The following is a 19,420-nucleotide window of genomic DNA, read 5'->3' as shown; positions in this document are numbered from 1 at the left end:
GGTGTTTCACAGGCTCCTCACTTCCTCCTCGCCGGCCTGTGGGCACCTCCGTGCACAGCTGAGGAGACCGAGTCCGCAGAGGTTCCCTCACTGCTCAAGGTCACACAGGCAGGAAGGAGGAGAAACAAGGCTGGAGCCAAACCAGCCAGGCAGCTCTAAATTCTTTCTCGCTGTGTTCTATCTCCCTCTGTAACCCACACGCTCCCTGTTAGATTCCAGTCAGGGAAACGCAGAATTCACATCAAATTTAGCCCTATAAAATGGGGACATCTCCCTGGCCAGTTGGCTCAGTGGATAGAGCATTAGCCTGCAGACTGAAGGGTCCCAGGTTTGATTCCGGTCAAGGGCACATGCCCGGGTTGTGGGCTCAATCCCCAATGTGGGGAATGCAAGAGGCAGTCGATCAATGATTGTCATCATTGATGTTTCTATCTCTCTCTCCCTCTCCCTTCCTCTCTGAAATCAATAAAAATATATTTGAATAAATAAAATGGGGAACATCTGTAATACTGTCAAGAATGTTTTAAAAATAGCCCTTTAAGAAAAAAACTATAAAAAAATAATCTACTTGACATGATATATTGGTAATATACTTTTTGCTCTTCATTTTTACTATAAATTTCTACTCAAGATGATAATATACAATAGTATTGATGTTATAGGGACTCAGAAAATGGTGAACTCTCACACATGTCCTTTACATGGGAAAGCAGTATTCTGTGTCTACCATGAAGAGAAGTCCCACTGTCAGTGCAGAAAACCATGTGCCAGCACATCAAATCCCGGCATGTCGGACAGAACGAGCACGCACTGCAGTCAGCTCTGCAAGGGAAAAGCATCTACCTCACAGAGGAGTTCCCTGGGGCAAAATTAGTCTTTCAACGTGTTCTCTGCGATATTTTCATTATAATCCAGATGTCTTAGCATAACAAGCAAAAACATCATTGTCCTGGCCCTACCCGGGCTGGCCCAGTGGATAGAGCATCAGTCTGTGGACTGAAAGGTCCCAGGTTTGATTCTGGTCAAAGGCAAGTACCTCTGTTGCAGGGACATTCCCAGTGGGGGGGGGGGGGGGGGGGTGCAGGAGGCAGCCGCTCGTTGTTTCTCTCATCCATCGTCCAGTTCCCAACTTATTTATTCCGAAGAGTCATCAAAAAGTCAGTCATGCCGAAACTGGTTTGGCTCAGTGGATAGAGCGTCCGTCTGGGGACTGAAGGGTCCCAGGTTCGATTCCGGTCAAGGGCATGTACCTTGGTTGCGGGCACATCCCCAGTAGGGGGTGTGCAAGAGGCAGAGGGTCGATGTTTCTCTCTCATCGATGTTTCTAACTCTCTATCCCTCTCTCTTCCTCTCTGTAAAAAGTCAATAAAATATACAGGTATTTAAAAAAAAAAAAAAAAGTCATACATTTTGTTTCTGTAAATTTTTCTCACAAAAACAATATCATAGGTAGCTCATCCTGCTGGCCACTGGACCAGCACTGCTGTGCCCTGGCCTGGGTGGGGGCTCAGTCTCCCTGAGGAACTGGTCACGGCCCCTCAGCAGGTGGGTGAACCTCAGCAGGTGCAACCTACCCTCGGGGTGCACTGACTCACGGGGCTCACCCTGGGAGTTTAATGCTGTGCGGCCACCTCTTTGAAGTTCTTAATCATGTAACCTCTGGTTTGGTTTTGTAAGTAAAGTGTGTTGGAACAAGGGAGTATGCATTGAGCCTTGCCACGTGCAGTTCTGCCCCCTGCCGGGTGGGGTTGGATCTGTGCCCCCAGCCCATGCCCCGCCCACAGCCCCGCCCTTGCCCACAGCTGCAGGGCCTGTGCACAGATGCAGGAGCACGGGATGGCACACCCCCCACCGTGTTTCTCTGCCCTGCACTGGCAGCGCCACGGTGTGCGTGGAGGGTGACTGAGCTGGAGCAAGCCTCCTTTCACAGTGACTCACCCGCCATTCCATGTAAACATGACCTCATCCAAGATACAACCTAATTAACACAACATGTTTTAAGTTATTTTGGGATGGTGTGATTGCTCTAAAAATGCCTTTGATCTGTGGGTTTATGTTTATAACACTTCTTTAAAGTGTGAAGCCCTTGAAACATCAACATTAATATTCTCTGAAAAAGTAAAATAAGCCCTAACCGGTTTGGCTCAGTGGATAGAGCGTCAGCCTGCAGACTGAAAGGTCCCAGGTTCGGTTCCGGTCAAGGACATGTACCTTGGTTGCGGGCACATCCCTGGTGAGGAGTGTGCAGAAGGCAGCTGATCAATGTTTCTCATCTATGTTTCTGACTCTATATCCCTCTCCCTTCCTCTCTATTAAAAAAAAAAAAAATCAATAAAACATATTTTTTTTTAAAGTAAAATAAATGAATGTGGATGCAAGCACTTCCTTTCTCAGGATGCCTAGTTCAGTTAGCTCGTCATTTGGGGAAGATTGGTACCCATATGTCACTTTTTTCTTTTTTTTTCTTTTTTTTTTTTTTTCCATTGATTTTTAGGGAAAGGGGAAGAGAGAGAGAAAGACAGAAAAAGAAACATTAATGTGAGAGAAACACACTGGTTGCCTCCTGCAGGCTGGGGAGGAGCTTGCAACCAAGGTACATACCCTTGACCAAATCAAACCCAGGACCCTTTGGTCCGCAGGCAATGCTCTATTTGCTGAGCCAAACTGGTGAAGGCTATACCAGTATGTCACTTTTAAAGGACAGAGACTTTTATACCAAACTTCAGAAAGTCTTATTACTTCACAGTAGGAAATATGTTTTTAAAATGTTGCTAAAGACACAGCAACTTTCATCTACTTTTTTTTTTTTTTAATATATTTTATTGATTTTACACAGAGAGGAATTGAGAGGGACAGAGAGTTAGAAACGTCGATGAGAGAGAAACATCGACCAGCCGCCTCTTGCACACCCCTCACCGGGGATGTGCCCGCAGCCAAGGTACATGCCCTTGACTGGAATCGAACCCGGGACCTTTCAGTCCGCAGGCCGACGCTCTATCCACTGAGCCAAACCGGTCCCGGCAACTTTCATCTACTTTTAATTGACTAAAACAGGAAGTACTCAGCTATACCCTTTTGAAGAAACCTTTGAAGCCCTCTTATAAAAAAAATCCTATATAATAAACAGTTAACATGCAAATTGACTGTCACACCCTCACAAGATGGCTACCTATCACCAGGCCAGCAGGGGGTTAGTGAGGGATGACCAAACCACTGTGTGGGACAACCAGGCCAGTAGGGGTGACATGAGGGGCAACCAGGCCAACAGGGGGGACATTTGGGGGTGACTGGCTTGCAGCAGGAAGCAGTTAGGGGCAACCAGGCTGGCAGGGGGGCATTTAGGGGCAACCAGGCAGGCAGGTGAGTGATTAGGAGCCAGTGGTCTAGGATTGTGAGAGGGATCCCAGATTGGAGAGGGTGCAGGCTGGGCTGAGGGGATCCCCCCTCCCATGCATAAATTTCAAGCACTGGGCCTCTAGTGTGTCTATAATTTATTACCCTAGGATTTAAAGTAATAGCTCACCTTTCAAATGACCTAATTGATAATAAAACTTAAATCAATGTTTCTTACAACAAATTAAGTATCAATATGTTCCAAAGAAAACTATTATTTTTCTCAGTGTCTGTGAGATCTCTCTTCCAGGCTTGGCCCCATCTTGGAGCAAAAAGTATGAGTTAGCAGCTGACTCAAACGGGAGACCACTGGCAATGCTGAACTTTAGCTGAGCCCCTGGGTACTCAGTGGAGAAATCCATCCCCACCCATCCCCTCACCAACTTGTTTTCTGAGACGGGACCACCATGCTCTCACAGATTCTGCGATAAGACGCACCTCTCTCTTCCTCAATGAAGGTGACTCCCTGGTTTACCTGCCTCTTAGTGTGTCTAGGCCCCTTCTTGGAAACGTTTCTCATTAATGGACGTCCTTCGTATGGGCACAGCCTGTAAAATCTTCTCTTAATCATCCAGTACGTGTGTCTTTTACAGTCTCTTTAAGAGGAAAAAGAAGGTTCAAGTTTTTGTTAAATCAAGGGATATCAAAATAGCAATTGGCAAGTGATATGACTTTGAAATTGACCAGGACTTTACAGTGTGATAACGTTTTAAAGCAAGGTTTACAAGAACAAAGTAGGTAACTCCATCCCATAAATGAGTTAAGTTTTTTTTTTTTTAAATATACTTTATTGATTTTTTTACAGAGAGGAAGGGAGAAGGATAGAGAGCTAGAAACATCGACCAGCTGCCTTCTGCACACCCCTCACCAGGATGTGCCCTCAACCAAGATACATGCCCTTGATCAGAATCGAACCCGGTACCTTTCAGTCCACAAGGCAACAACGCTCTATCCACTGAGCCAAACCTGTTTCGGCTGAGTTAAGTTTAATATAGTAACATGGGCTGCTTTGACTACGGCCCGCTGGAAACACAGCAGCACCAGGTACAGATTGTACTTGAAGTAGCAATCTCCTTACCACCTCCTTCTCTTGATTCTTTGTGGATGGTGTGTGTGGGTATGTGTGTGTGTGTCATTTGAACAGGCTTACAAGTGGCACCATACAAAATGATAGAGGGAGAAAAATAAACTACAAATGAAAAAGTTTCTTCAATTACAGAAGCTTATCCCCCAGAGTCCCTGGGTAGACAAGTGAGTTAATCTGACATGGCAGATTCTACTTGCAAGCAGGGATTCTGACAAAGGAAATAAATGCTGAGATCTGGATATAGCTAGAAATTTCATTGGTTTCTGAAATAACTTCATGTCTAAATAGTCTATATGTTGCTACTTGCAACCCATTATAAGAGCGTACAATAGGAAATAAAGCAAATGTCCCCCAGGAGGAGGCGGGTTACATAAACTAAGGTGAACCCATTCAGTGGACTGCTCTACAGCATTAAAAGTTAATTTGCACCCAGCTGGTGTGGCCAGTGGTTGAGTGTCAACCCATGGATCAGGAGGTCACAGTTCAATTACTGGTCAGGGCACATCCCCCGTAGGGGGCGTGCAAGAGGCAGCCAGTCAATGAGTCTCTCTCATCGTTGATGTTTCTATCCCTCTTTTCCTCTTCCTTCCTCTCTCTGAGATCAATAAAAACATTTTTCAGTTAGTTTGCATGGGAAAGAATGGCATAGCAATTGTTTATGAAAAAATGTAAAATAAAATCATGTTAATGATCCAGAGAAGAAAGTCTGATTACAAATGGCTTAATTTAGATACGTTTCTGAATAGAATGCAGTTTAATGAGTCAGGGACTAAGTCCATATTTCATTTCTATATCCTCAGCACAATGTTTGTTATAATATGTGTTAAATTAATAAATGAAAATAATAAATGTAATAAATGGTCCCTCTAGAAAAAATACGTTATGCACAGAAAAATTCTAACCATACATTAAATTGTTAGCTCTTCAATTCTGAGTGGATAATTCTTCTTTTGCCAATTGGTATTTTAAATTTTTATAATGAAATTGTATTATTTTTGTAACCAGATAAAAAATAACAAAGTTAAAAACATATCTCTTTTTAGCTTTTCCAGAGCAGTCTTACAAAAGAGCCCATTTCTATATTTAGGCAGTTTAGAGTTGGATGTCTGTTTTTTAATCTTAGAAAGCAGCGTATTTTTTTATATCCTTGCATTTTATCCCAACTTACCCCTCAGTGAGCAATCACACACAGTCTTTTTCGGAATGTAATCAGTAAATGAAGTGAAAATCAAAGTGAGGTAACCACTATGTGCTGTCTGTCACTCATACATTTCCCATGTAAATGGCATTTCGTCCTTCTTGCAGTAAGAACTGAACCAGAAACTGTGCTGCTCCCTAACAGAAATGAAGCTCACAGGAACAGCTCTGTTCTCATAGACTTCACAAGCCACCAATTTGAGGAGAAGAAATTGGCTAAAATTCTAGATGTTCACTCTGAATGCTCTAATAATTCCCTTGGGCCGTAAAACAAATTTCATTTCTCAGTGTTAGACATTTATCACTGAAGAATACAATGCCCGCATTTCTGGACATGAACAAACCTTATGTTTGATGGGCCCACAATTGTGCGTGAATGCTCCCCAAGAGCAGTGCCGAGCGCATGTGGAGTGCGAGAGAGATCAGCCTTGTAGCCGAGATTGCCCCTTGTCCTCAGCCATGCGTCTGACTTAAAACTGTGAAGTGGTATGCCCAGCGGAAGCATCAGACATCCTGAATGTTATAGGTCAAAGCGAAAGAAAAGCGGCAATGTCAAAAGAACCAGAGTTGGAAGAAGGGAAGAGTGTAGATTTTTTCTGTTTATGTATAGATTTGTCCTTTAAAAAAAAAAAAAAAACAATTACATACAGAGTATATCAGAATCAGAAATGTTAATCCAACTGCAGTGCTCTGCTTAAATCATTGCAATAAATTCCTAAAAAACCACCCAAATATTACTCTGTTCTGTCTTTTAAAAATATAATCCTATGGAAATACTATCCCTTTTAAGTCAGGCTGAAAAACTGTTAAACAGTTATAAATTTTATTTATGGTCTATCTACAATTAAATGGAGAAAAGTTTTAAATAAACTATATTAGCTCAAGTTTGGACCGTTTCCTAGAAAAATATAGTCCTTGGACAGTTTTAAAAGAATTGAAAAAGTTGTACCAATAAATAAAATGAGCCTGGCCAGCATGGGTCAGTGGTTGAGCGTCTACCTATGAACCAGGAGGTCACGGTTCCATTGCCAGTACAGGTATATGCCCTGGTTGCAGGCTCCATCACCAATAAGGGGTGTGCCAAAGGCAGCCCATCACTGATTCTCTCTCATCCCTGATGTTTCTATCTCTCTCTCCCTTCCTCTCTGAAAACAATAACAAAAATTTTTTTAAGAAAATGAAATATTTCAGAATTAACCCACCCATGAGGGAAGTCATAACAGAAAAAGAATTTGCTTTTTAAATCTTTTACACTCAAGGGTAACATAAGTTTCTAGAATGCTATGTCATTCATGGCAGAGAATCAAGACCAATGTTATTGGAAACAAGGAAGAAGTTATTTGCCTCTTTACCTGACATGAAAGAATTCAAATAAATTTGGTTTACTTTATGGTAAAATAAATGGCAAAACACTGAAAGTAACACTCTGTCTTTATTTTCCTTAATTCAATCCCAGGAATCAAAATAGGAAGGGAAATATTTTATACTCCCTATGAAGGACTTGTCTCTAAATGGAGTCTTTTTCACAAAATACTCCACACTAAAGAATGCACACTGCCAGTCTACAAAATGAATATGGATCATTGGAGGTTTTTGTACTTAACAAACATCTATTTAATACTCACTTCCACTTGACCTGATTTACTTGGTTCAATCAAAGTTACCAAAGCTTACTATGGAATAAATAAATTTTATTCAATTTGTTGCTCAATACCACGTCTGGACGCATCTTCAGTTGTCTATAAATCGGGAGCCCACATCCCTCCGTGGATGCCATTTTCCTTCTTTTGGTTCCCTTTCCAGAACTCAGGAAGTGTGCATACCTCTGCTCTAACACCCCTTACGTTTGTCACTTCGTATAGCTACCAGCTCACTGTTCTTGCAGGTCAATAACATCTGGTGAATAAAGTAACTAATTAAATGCTTCCAAAAGCTATGAAAACTATACTGAACTACAAAACATATGATGCCATTGAAATGTGACACATTACTTTAATATTGGGATGGGAAGACTGAGTGAAGTCTACCGCTTTTTGTACCTCTTGGACTCACTAACATAAGGGGCGTGTCAATGCCATAAGATGTCAATGCCGTAAGATAACAGCCCCGACTGGAGGTGGTGCAGGAAAGGTCTTTGAGGAAGCTCAGCTGTTGTCCATAGTACACTTTCGTGTTGATGTGCTTCCTCGGGAGAATTCAGCTCAGATAATTTGGCGCTTGGCTACCACTAAAGAACCAAGTCCCTTTATGTTATTGTCACAGTCCAGTTTTATTCCCTAGTTAAATACAGAAAATTTACATTTAGAAAGAAGGAGGGGGTCCATGCCAGAAGCTAATTCCAGCATGTCATAAATGCAAGAAGTTTTATCAAAAGGTTGATGGAACTTTGAGGATTGCCTGCTGGAAATGGCTAACGGCATTTCCCCACACCTAAAGATTTGCATAGATGATTGCTTGCTGCCAGACAACTGAGGGCATTTCAATCTACATGTTATTGCCTCCTACTGGCCAAATACCTGAATATCTATATGCAGTTCCCCCAATCTGACAATGGATTCTGTATACTAAACCTTGCCTTTGATCTGTATATCTACTTTGCCTTAGGACAATTTGTGATAATAAAAAGCAAGGGGTCCTGAGATAAGTAGGACTTGGTTTCTTTAGCTAAGTCTTTTCTGGCTCCCCAAAATGCCTTCCAAATTTATGTTTCATCTCTAGACTCCTTAATAATTTACCTCAGCCCCTTCTCCAGATTCCTGAACCCTTTTAGATGCTGGACAAGACCCTGGGCAGGTACAGATGAGCAGTTACAGATGAGCAGTTACAAAGCCCATGCCTGTAGAAATTGTTCTTCTGTAATAAGCATGCCTGTGACTCTCACTTACGAGATCAGATCCTCCTAAGAACTTAAAACTCTCCTGGATATAAGTCAGTCAACTTTCAAATCTTCTTTAGGCTAGGAGCTGTGGCTGCTGACTCTCAGTTCGATCTAGCACTGTCCAATTTATAGTCAGTTGTTTGACATACTCTGACTCTAAAACAAGTTTACTGTATCGAGAATTCTCTTCATGCAAATATATTCCAGTAAAACAAATTAAATGTAATAAATGGGAAACAAAATCCGTGAGTAGGTGTTAATGATATGGTTGTTCTCCAGAATGATTCTACCAATGAGCAGCCCAGGGATCTTCTGCTCTTTATCCGGGGTAGACCTGCTCTGGGGCTGCCTGTGAACCTTCCTCAAATGGAATCTTCCTCAGAGTGGAAGGAAAAGAAGTCTGGTCCATGTCAGTCTCGCTGTCATGGTAACATCCATCAAAGGCCATAGCCTTAACATCGTACATTTCTGAAATCTGATAAGAAGACTTTTGTTAGTAAGTCATGAAAATGCTTTTATGAATAGGAATTACAGTAAAAATCTAAACAATCAAGATTTAAAAACAGTTTTAATAAATGCTAAGAATGTTTTGCTTATTTTAAAGAATTCTAATTTTGCTGCTGGTGTCTGACTAAAAGCTACCTAGAATAATAAAAGCGTAATAGGATAATTAGACAGGACAGCCAAATGACCTTCCAGATGTCCTTCCTGGATGAAGCCAGGGCTGTGAAGGCTGAGCCCCTTGCACGAATTTTGTGCTTTGGGCCTCTAGTTTTAATAGTAAATGGGAAGCATTATCTTGGACATCCATTTAATATGTGTCTAACTAGTTTTATAATTTTTCCTATAGAGATATTTGAGCATGCATTATATAAGCAAATGTTACAAAACTATAATGTCAGTGTTTTCTAATTCAGTCCTGGCCTGACAGACTGTTACACTCAATGCCTGTTTTTTTTTCCCCCAGAAGGAAAGTTTCAGGTTTCCCCCTTTGTTTCTGAGTAGTATGGCATGTTTGGCATAAGTTGGTGAGTTGAAATGGAACATGATTTATCAGAAGAGAAATACAAGCCAGTTGGGTTTATTTTTCAATGTGTTTCTCCTCTTTAGAGAAAACATAACAGTATGCCCAGTGCACATGTTTAGTCCATAAACAATAGTAACATCTGGTGATCCATGTATGCTTAAATTTGGGGTGGGGGTCCGCAATGATCCTAGCTGCTCTCTTCAAATGCAAGCTCTTGCTTTTCAGTAGGGCGTTGAGTGGCTTTTCGGAACCTGCCTGGTGGCTCCACCAGCTATAGCAGAGAAGGGGGAGGCCCAGAGGGAATGCCCCGATGGTGTCGTCGAGAGCAACTGGAATGAGAATATTAGTAACTTTGACAATATGAACTTAAAGGAGTCTCTTCTCTGGGGCATCTGTGCTGATGGTTTTGAGACGCCCTCAGCTACTCAGCAGAGAGCTGTTACTCCTTGTATTTAAAATCCAAGTGGTAATTCTGCAGTTGGAGACTACATGGGAGCAGCTTGTGATGCCTGCATTGGTGGACCCGATGTTCGCCATGAAATGCAAACACCGCAGGCCGAAGCACCACATGCCGTTGTTGGTACACCAGGGACAGTGTTTGCTATGCTAAACAGAAGATATCTTCCTCCAAAACGGACCAAAATGTTTCTTTTGGATGCAGCAGATGAAATGTTGAGCCTGGGACTTAAGGGTCAAATCTATGAGATTTTCCAAAAATTAAATACAAGTATTCAGGTTGTGTTGCTTTCTGCCACAATGCCAACTGATGTGTTGGAGGTGACCAAAAAATTTATGAGAGATATGATTTGAATTCTGGTGAAAAAGGAAGAATTGGCCCCTGAAGGAATCAAACCGTTTTATATTAATGTTGAAAGAGAGGATGGAGGTGGGACACACTTTGTGACTTGTATGAGACATTGACAAAGTGCACTGGCCCACTGAGGAAATGCATGCCAGGGGCTCCATGGTTCCCGCTCTGCAATGGGATGCGAACGGAAAGGAAAGAGATGTTATCGTGAGGGAATTCCCATCAGGGTCGAGCTGTGTTCTGATCACTGCTGCCTGGTTGGATTGTGGAATTGGTAAGCAACCAGGGTCATTGGTTATAAATGATGATCTACCTACCAATCATGAAAACTATATTCACAGGATTGGCAGAAGGGGTCGGTTTGGGAGGAAAGGTGTGGCTACCACCTTTGTTACTGAAGAAAACAAGAGGACTCTTCCTGACTTGGAGACTTCCTACAATACTGCCGTGGAGGCGATGCCAACGAGCGTGGCTGACCTTATGTAATTCCCGGAGGGACAGTTTTGGATGCAGTGCTCGTGTTGGAGAGTGGGAATTTTTGAGCATGCCCCAGATAGAATTGTCAGTGGGGACACCAGGCCATGCCTTGAGATATGGTCTCATGGCCCCTTCCCAGCACGTAGGCCTTCTTTCATAGATCACTGTCAGCTTTCTGAAGAACAGGATGACCTGTGAACAACATGGTCGTCAATGGCATGACTCTGACATTGCTTGGGAAAAACTGTTTTGTCTTGGGTTACTTGGTCTGCAAAAACAGGATGTGGTTAATGGGCTTAAAAGCAGTCCTACACAAAGGGTCGCTGCTGCTCTCTGGTCTCCTTGTGTGGAGAATGGCAGAGCAGTCGCCTGGCTAGTAGCTCACCTGGCCAGCTAGTAAAGGCTCTTTGCTTTTGCATCGGACTCGGCTCCCTAGTGGTCTTTGGGGATCTTGAAATCTGGGCATAACACTCGCTGTGGCTGACTAGGCGATCACAACGTGCATTGTGCTTCTTTCTTTGGGAATATTTGAATCTTGTCTCAAAGCTCATAGCGGATCAGGAATACAGACAACTGGAATGAGATTGTTGGCAACTTTGACAATATGAACTTAAAGGAGTCTCTTCTCTGGGGCATCTGTGCTGATGGTTTTTGTTTTTTGTTTTTTAAATAAATCTTTATTGTTCATATTATTACAAAAGTTCCTCATTTCTTCCCCCCTCCACCAGGTTCCCACCCCACGCTCTGTCCTTTCCCCATCCCCCATTGTCCTCAACCATAGGTGCACAGTTTATGTTCAGTCTCTTCCCACACCCCCACTCCTCTTTTCCCCGAGAATCATCAGTCCACTCCCCTTCCATACCTCTGATTCTATTATATTCAACAGTTAATATTGTTCATCAGGTTTTTTTTTTGTTTTGTTTTGTTTTGTTTGTTTTTGTTTGTTTTTGTTTTTTTTTTTAAATCAATCTTCATTGTTCATACTATTACAAAGGTTCCTCATTTCTTCCCCCCTCCACCAGGTTCCCACCCCACCCTCCGCCCCCTCCCCATCCCCCATTGTCCTCATCCATAGGTGCACAGTTTATGTTCAGTCTCTTCCTCCCTCCCTTTCCCCGATAGTAAATCCCTTTTCAGATAGTAAATCTGTTACTTAGCATTATCTCATATCAATAATACCTCCACATGCCCAATGATACACTTCACACAAAAGACATTTCCAAATAGGTCAACCAGCCTCATCCAGGCCCCACCCAAGGCACTTACAGATCAACACCCCAGCGCTATACTAACTCAACACATCCAGATCTAAGCCTTCATCACTTGATTCAGCAGACCCTCAAGTTCCCGCAAAAGTTTCCAGCCATGTCTGAGAGGCAGCCGTGGGCAGGTACAGGTGAGGAGCGAGCTGTTTCGGGCCTGGATGCTCCGGGCCTGGCCTCTGTTGCTCTGGTTCGTTCCACAACCAGCTGCTCCGGGTCTGGTCCCTGCCGCTCCCGACCTAGTTGCTCTGGACTTGGCTGTTGCTGCTACAGGCCTGGCCGCACCCGACCCGGCTGCTCTGGGACCGGTTGCTCCGGTCCCGGCCGCTCCGGGCCTGGCCGCTCCCAGCCTGACAGCCGCTGCTCCGGGCCTGGCTACTCCCAGCCTGGCAGCCATTGCTCCTGGCCTGGCCGCACCAGACCCGGCTGCTCCGGGCCTGGCAGCTCCCAGCCTGGCAGCTGCTGCTCCTGGCCTGGCCGCACCAGACCCAGCTGCTCCGAGCCTGGCCGCACCCGACCCGGCTGCTCCGGGCCTGGCCGCTCCCAGCCTGGCCGCCGCTGCTCCGGGCCTGGCCGCACCAGACCCGGCTGCTCCGGGCCTGGCCGCTCCCAGCCTGGCCGCCGCTGCTCCGGGCCTGGCCGCACCAGACCCGGCTGCTCCGGGCCTGGCCGCTCCCAGCCTGGCAGCCGCTTCTCCAGGCCTGGCCACTCCCAGCCTGGCAGCCACTGCTCCGGGCCTGGCCGCACCAGACCCGGCTGCTCCGGGCTTTGGCCGCTCCCAGCCTGGCAGCTGCTGCTCCTGGCCTGGCCGCACCAGACCCGGCTGCTCCGGGCCTGGCCGCTCCCAGCCTGGCAGCTGCTGCTCCGGGCCTGGCCGCTCCCAGCCTGGCAGCCGCTGCTCCGGGCCTGGCCACACCAGACCCGGCTGCTCCGGGCCTGGCCGCTCCCAGCCTGGCAGCCGCTGCTCCGGGCCTGGCCGCACCAGACCCGGCTGCTCCGAGCCTGGCCGCTCCCAGCCTGGATGCTCCGTGCTTGGCTACTGCTGTTCTGGGCCTGGCTGCTCCCAACCCGGCTGCTCTGGGCCGGGCTTCTCCGGGCCCAGCCACTCCGTGTCTGGGTGTTCCTGGACTGGCCACCCTGGGCTTGGCCGCCTCTGCCTCAGGCCTGGCTGCCACTGCCCCAGGTCTGGCTGCTCCAGTGCTGGCCATTGATGCTCTTGTTCTGGCTGCTGCTGTTCTGGGGCCTGGCCACTGCTGCTCCGGGCCCAGCTGCCACTGCCTTGTGCCTGGCCACTCTAGGCCTGGTCGCCGCTGTTCCAACATTCTGTCCCTTCTTTCTCTTTTTTTTTTCTTTTCTTTTTTTTTAAAAAAAAAAACAAAACGCATTTATGTTGCAATGTTGGCTGGTGCGTTGAGTTCTGACTTAGTCTTTGATTTTTCAAGATCTTCTTTGTATTCTTTCTTAAGTAATTTTACTATCATTTGCTCTCACTTGATTTCTTCACATTGAGAACTTCTTTGGTTTCTTCCTCCTTGTCCTGGGAGCTCAGCAGGTTGGCCTGTGGCACCCCTTTGTTCTCCGCGGGCTCCCGCGCTGCTCCAGCCTGTTGCCGGGGTCGGCGCCGCCCAGGAAGCAGCCCCCGTCCTTGGCTCCGTTGCCAGCGCTCAGCAGTCGAAGGCTCAGGGGCACCCCCCCCCCCACTGGGGGCCCCGTTGCCCGGCTCCTTGCTGGCGCCCGGCTGGCCGGTGTCCGGCAGGGGCTCCTGCTCCTCGTGGCGTTCCTCCAGTCTGGAGCTTTCTTTCTCCCTCCCACTAGGGGAGTCCAGGATCAGAGTCAACAGACTGTCCTCTGCGCACAGTGTGCGCGACTCCGGGGGCTCGGCCTTTCGCCGCGCTCCCAGGACTCCACCTCACAGCCCCGTCTCCCCCTGCCCGAGCCTGGGTCCCCAGGGACTGGCCCAGACCTGGAGTTCGGGGCGGTCTGGACTGAGGCTCAGAGCTGCTGCCGGAGGCTTTGTTTCTTCCGGCTAGGGTAATCCAGCATCAGAGTCAACATTCAGTCCTCTGCGCGCCATGTGCACGCGATTCCGGGGGCCCCGCATTTCGCCGTCCCCCGGGATTGTCTCCCCCTGCCGGAGCCTGGGTCCCCAGGGTATTCATCAGGTTTTTTAATTCCCTTGGTTTTTAGATTCACTTGTTGAGAGTTACATATTTGTTGTTCATAATTTTTATCTTTATTTATTCCTCTTCCTAAAGAACCCCCTTCAGCAATTCATATAATTCTGGTTTGGCAGTGATGAACTCCTTTAGCTTTTTTTTATTTGTGAAGCTCTTTATCTGGCCTTTGATTCTGAGTGATAGCTTTGCTGGGTAGAGTATTTTTGGCTGTAGGTTCTTGCTATTCATCACCTTGAATATTTCTTGCCATTCCCATCTGGCCTGCATGGTTTCTGTTGAGAAATCAGCTGACAATCATATAGGTGCACCTTTATAGGTAACTACCTTCTTTGCTCTTGCTGCTTTTAATATTCTCTCTTTGTCTTTTGCTCTTGGAATTTTAATTATGATGTGTCTTGGTGTGGTCCTCTTTGGATTCCTTTTGCTTGGGGTTCTTTGCGCTTCCTAGACTTATAAGTCTATTTCTTTCCCCAGGTGGGGAAGTTTCTTTCACTATTTCTTTCAATATGTTTTCAATATCTTGCTCTCTCTCATCTTCTGGGACCCCATAATTCTGATGTTGGTTTGCTTGAAGTTGTCCCAGAGGTTTCTTACACTATCTTCAACTTTCTGGATTCTCTTGTCTTCTTGCTTCTGTGGAGGAGTGTACTCTGGCTCTTTGTGTTCCAAATCTTTGACTTGATTCTTGCGATCTTCCATTCTGTTTTTAGGACTCTGTATAATATTTTTTATTTCAGACAATGTATTCTTTATTTCTAGTTGATCCCTTTTCATATCCTCATAGGTCTCCTTTATTTTATTGGCCTTTTATAGGAAATTCTTGAAAAACCTTATAAGCGTGGTTTTGAACTCTATATCCAGTCGCTTTTTGCCCTCCATTTCTTTCGTTTGTGATCTGTTTCCTTGTCTCGGCATTTTCGCTGCTTTCCTGAGTTGGTGTGGTGGCTTTGTGTGCTAAGGTGTCCTATATGGTTCAGTGGGTCAGCCTTCCAGTTATCTTGGTGCACCTCTTTGTGGGCTGTGTGTACAGCCTTTTGTAGTTAAGTCTTAATTGTTGTTGGTATCACTGAGAGGAATTGACCTCCAGGCCAATTAGCTGTGAGGATCAGCTGTGTCTATGCCTGGAGACAGCCTTATTCAAGAGCCTCTGTGCTCAGCTTGGATGGGGCGGAGTTTCAGGGTGGAGCCTACAGCCTTGGCTTCCTGTCAGCCCTGCCCTATGAGATTCCTGAGTCTCAGTGTTCCTCAGTGTCCTTTGGTACTCGCTGCCAGCACCTCTGAGAGAAAGGCGCCCTTGAGTTTCGCCCGCTACCAAACAGTCTAGTCTCTCCCCCAATGAGCCCAGAACTGGGGTTCAGTGCAGTTGGAAATGGGGTTCAGTGCAGTCTGGAGCTTTTGTCTATTTCCTGCTAGGGCAACCCAGTGGCACAGTCAACAGTCCGTCCTCTGCGCACAATGTGCACACCTCCGGGACTTCCTTTTGCCACTCCCCTGGGTTTCCACCTTACAGCCCAGGCTCCCTCCATAAGAGCTTGGGTCCCCAGGGTCTGGTCTAGAACTGGGGTTCAGTGCAGTCAGAACTGGGGCTTCGCACAGTTTGGAGCTTTGTCTGCTTCCTGCTAGGGCAATCCAGCGGCACAGTCAACAGTCTGTCATCTGCTCACAATGTGCGTGACTCCTGGGCTCTGCTTTTCACCACTCCCCTGAGTTTCCACCTTACAGCTTAGATCCCTCTGTATGAGCCTGGGTCCCCAGGGTCTCGCCCAGAACTGGGGTTCAGTGCATTCGGAACTGGGGCTAAGCTCAGTCGGAGCTTTTATCTCCTTCCCGCTAGGGAACGCCGACCAGGCACTCAGCCGCCCCCTCCTCTCCAGCTCCGTCCTCTCCCCACGTGTGCACTGTGTCTCTGTACCTTAGGCTTTTACAGCTATTCTGATTTTCCTTCTGGTTTTCTCTTTCCTTCTAGCTGTAGAATTTCCAGTCAGTCAACTTTCCTGTAGTTCTGGATGATGTCTACTTTATATTTTAGTTGTATATTTTGAAATTGTTGTGTGAGGCTGCAGTTAGACGTCTACCTATGCCGCCATCTTGGTTTATCTCCGTGCTGATGGTTTTGAGAAGCCTTCAGTCGTGAGCTCTTGTGAGGACAATCATTGGCTTTATCCTCTAGAGTTAGACTGTTGGGGTTGGATACGAAAGATGGGATCTGTAAAAATCTTTCTTTCTTAGAAATGTATTTCCTAGTTATGTAGAAATGGTTGTATTAGATGTTCTCTATCATTTAATAATATACTTGTGGACTAAAAGATGTAAGTGCTGTATAAAATCAGCCAATTATGTTAAACTGGCTTATCTGCCTTTATTGTGTTTGTCATTAGCCTGAATAGAAGGCCTTTAAAATTGAATTTTTTTTTTTTTAGGAAGCATTTGAATGCATTTTGTTTGGTATTATGTTTATACAATAAAGCATTTAATCAGTGCTAAGTGTGAACTGGACCCTGTTGCTAAACTCCAGCAAGCAGTCATATCCTAGGCAGGGTTAAACCCCCAGTGAGGTCTGAGTGACAGGGGAAGGTGCTGTCTGTCAATCACACCTGGGAGCAGAGTCAGCGCAAGCATACAAAATCTGAATTTTTTTTTTTCTTAATAGATTTTATTGATTTTTTTACAAAGAGGAAGGGAGAGAGATAGTTAGGAACATTGATGACAAAGGATCATCGATCAGTGCCTCTTGCACACCCCCCACTGGGGCTGTGCCCGCAATCAGAATACATGCCCTTGACAGGAATCGAATTTGGGACCTTCTAGTCCACAGGCTGATGCTCTATCCACTGAGCCAAACCAGTTTCGGCCAAAATCTGAATATTTAAATTTCTAGACAAATAAGTTCTCTCTCTCTCTCTCTCTCTCTCTCTCTCTCTCTCTCTCTCGCTCTCTCTCTCTCTCTCTCTCTCTCTCTTTCTCTCTAGATGCCACTTCCCAACTCTCCTGTTGCAGGGGGTGGGCTCCTCTATGCCTCACACAGACTAATGGGCTTTAATTAGCTTGGATGCTGAACTGCGCCCACTCCAACAAGGAAAGGAAACTCTGGCCACTGGCCTTGCTTCTGGCTCTCCTGGAACCCCCAGACTTTGGAACCTGAGGAATATAACTCCACAAAAAATAATACCTGTCACCACATCTCATTCTCCCATGGGGGCTTCTGGAAATTCTTATTTCAGCAGTACCTAAGAACCTCCATCTCACTCCCACAAGCAGCAGAGAGATTTGGTTCTCCACTAACACCTTGAAAGACCTCTCATCTCAGACACGGATGGTGTTCCCGCCAAACTCCCTGGTCCTTCACTCCACATGCTCTGGGCATAATCATAGGAAGAACTTAACTTCTGTGTGGCGGTTTATAGTCTGCAAAAGTTTCAGGCCTGTTTATTACATCTTTGGATCTTCACAACAGCTCTGTGAAATGAAGAGGGAAGATATCCCACAATTTTGCAAATGCATAATGAAGTATAGGAGAAATAACCTGGAAACAAAGTTTGGAATCACTTCTAACTCCAAATCTTGTGCTCTTTCATTGTGTCTAACGACTATATGAATGCAAAGTAGAATATTCCTTTGAGATAATTGCACCTTTGGAGGAGGATGTTTAGAATGGTGGTTTCCAGAAGCTGGGGGAGAAGTGAGGGAGAAATGGGGGAGTATAATGGGTACAGAATCTCAGGTTTTCGAGATTAAAATGTCTGGAGATTGGTTACAGAACAATGTAATATACTGAATGGTACTTAACTATGTACTTAAAAATGGTTAAGATGGTAAGTTCTATGTTATTTGCATTTTATCACAATTAAAAACAAAAAATTCACCACTGGCCAGGTGAATCAGTTGGTTGGAGTGTCATCCTGTACATCAAAAGGTCGTGGGTTCAATCCCCAGTCGGGGCATATAAGAGAGGCAACCAAACAATGTGTTCCTCTCTCTCTCTCTCTCTCTCTCTCTCTCTCTCTCTCTCTCTCTCTCCCTCTCTCTCTCTCCCCTCCCCTCCCCTCCCCTCTCCTCTCCTCTCCTCTCTCTCTCTTCCCGGCTTCCTCTCTTGTTTAATATCATGCTGTTTAGTCTCCATGTGTTTGATTTCTTTGGATTATTTTTATTGTAGTTAATTTCCAGTTTTATGCCATTATGGTCTGAGAAGATGCTTGATATGATTTCTATCTTCTTGAATTTTAAGAGACTTTGCCTATGTCCCAAAATGTGGTCTATCTTTGAGAATGTCCCATGTGCATTTGAGAAGAATGTATATTCTGTGGCTTTGGGGTGGAATGTTCTGAAGATGTCAATTAATTCCATCTGGTCTAGTGAGTCATTTAGGATTGATATTTCTTTGCTGATTTTTTGTTTGGATGATTTGTCGAAGGGTGACAGTGGGGTATTAAAATCTCCTACTATGATTGTATTGCTGTTAATCTCTCCCTTAATGTCCTCCAGCAGTTTTTTTATGTATTTGGGTGCTCCCGTATTGGGTGCATATATATTTACCAGGGTTATTTCTTCTTGTTTGATTGCTCCCTTTAGTATTATGAAGTGGCCTTCATTGTCTCTTGTTATGTCCTTCACTCTGAGATCTAATTTGTCAGATATAAGTATTGCTACCCCAGCTTTCTTTTCATTTCCATTTGCCTGGAAAACCTTTTTCCATCCCTTCACCCTCAGTCTGTGTGCATCTCTTTTTCTGAGGTGGGTTTCTTGTAGACAGCAGATGTATGGGTCTTGTTTTCTTATCCAATCTGTTACCCTATGTCTTTTGATTGGAGCATTTAAACCATTTACATTTAATGTTATTAATGATAGGTACTCATTTGATGCCATTTTTATTCTATACCCCTGTGTTCCTTGTTCGCTTCCTATTTATTTATTTTTACAGTAGACCTTTGAGCATTTCTTGCATTGCTGGTTTGGTGGAGATAAATTCCTTTAGTCTTTTTTTGTCTGTGAAGCTCCTGATTTCCCCTTCAATTTTGATTGATAGTCTTGCTGGGTACAGTATTCTTGGATTCAGACCCTTTCTTTGCATGACTTTGTATATTTCATCCCATTCCCTTCTGGCCTGATAAGTTTCT

At 45.1% G+C, this 19,420-nt stretch overlaps 1 pseudogene across 1 annotated transcript; it reads left to right on the top strand.

The window, feature by feature from the left end:
- The first annotated feature begins 4,392 nt into the window (after nucleotides 1–4,392).
- LOC311615264 (eukaryotic initiation factor 4A-II-like) lies at nucleotides 4,393–10,876 on the top strand (annotated as a pseudogene). The gene is made up of 3 exons: nucleotides 4,393–4,437; nucleotides 8,835–8,982; nucleotides 9,820–10,876. The product of its transcript is annotated as a eukaryotic initiation factor 4A-II-like (transcript).
- The last annotated feature ends 8,544 nt before the right edge of the window (nucleotides 10,877–19,420 follow it).

This window comes from Pipistrellus hanaki (genome assembly GCF_964339955.1).
Source record: "Pipistrellus hanaki genome assembly, chromosome: 2".
NCBI classification, from domain to species: domain Eukaryota; kingdom Metazoa; phylum Chordata; class Mammalia; order Chiroptera; family Vespertilionidae; genus Pipistrellus; species Pipistrellus hanaki.
The sequence above is the reverse complement of the archived record's forward strand: the minus strand, read 5'-3'. Positions and strand labels throughout refer to the sequence as shown.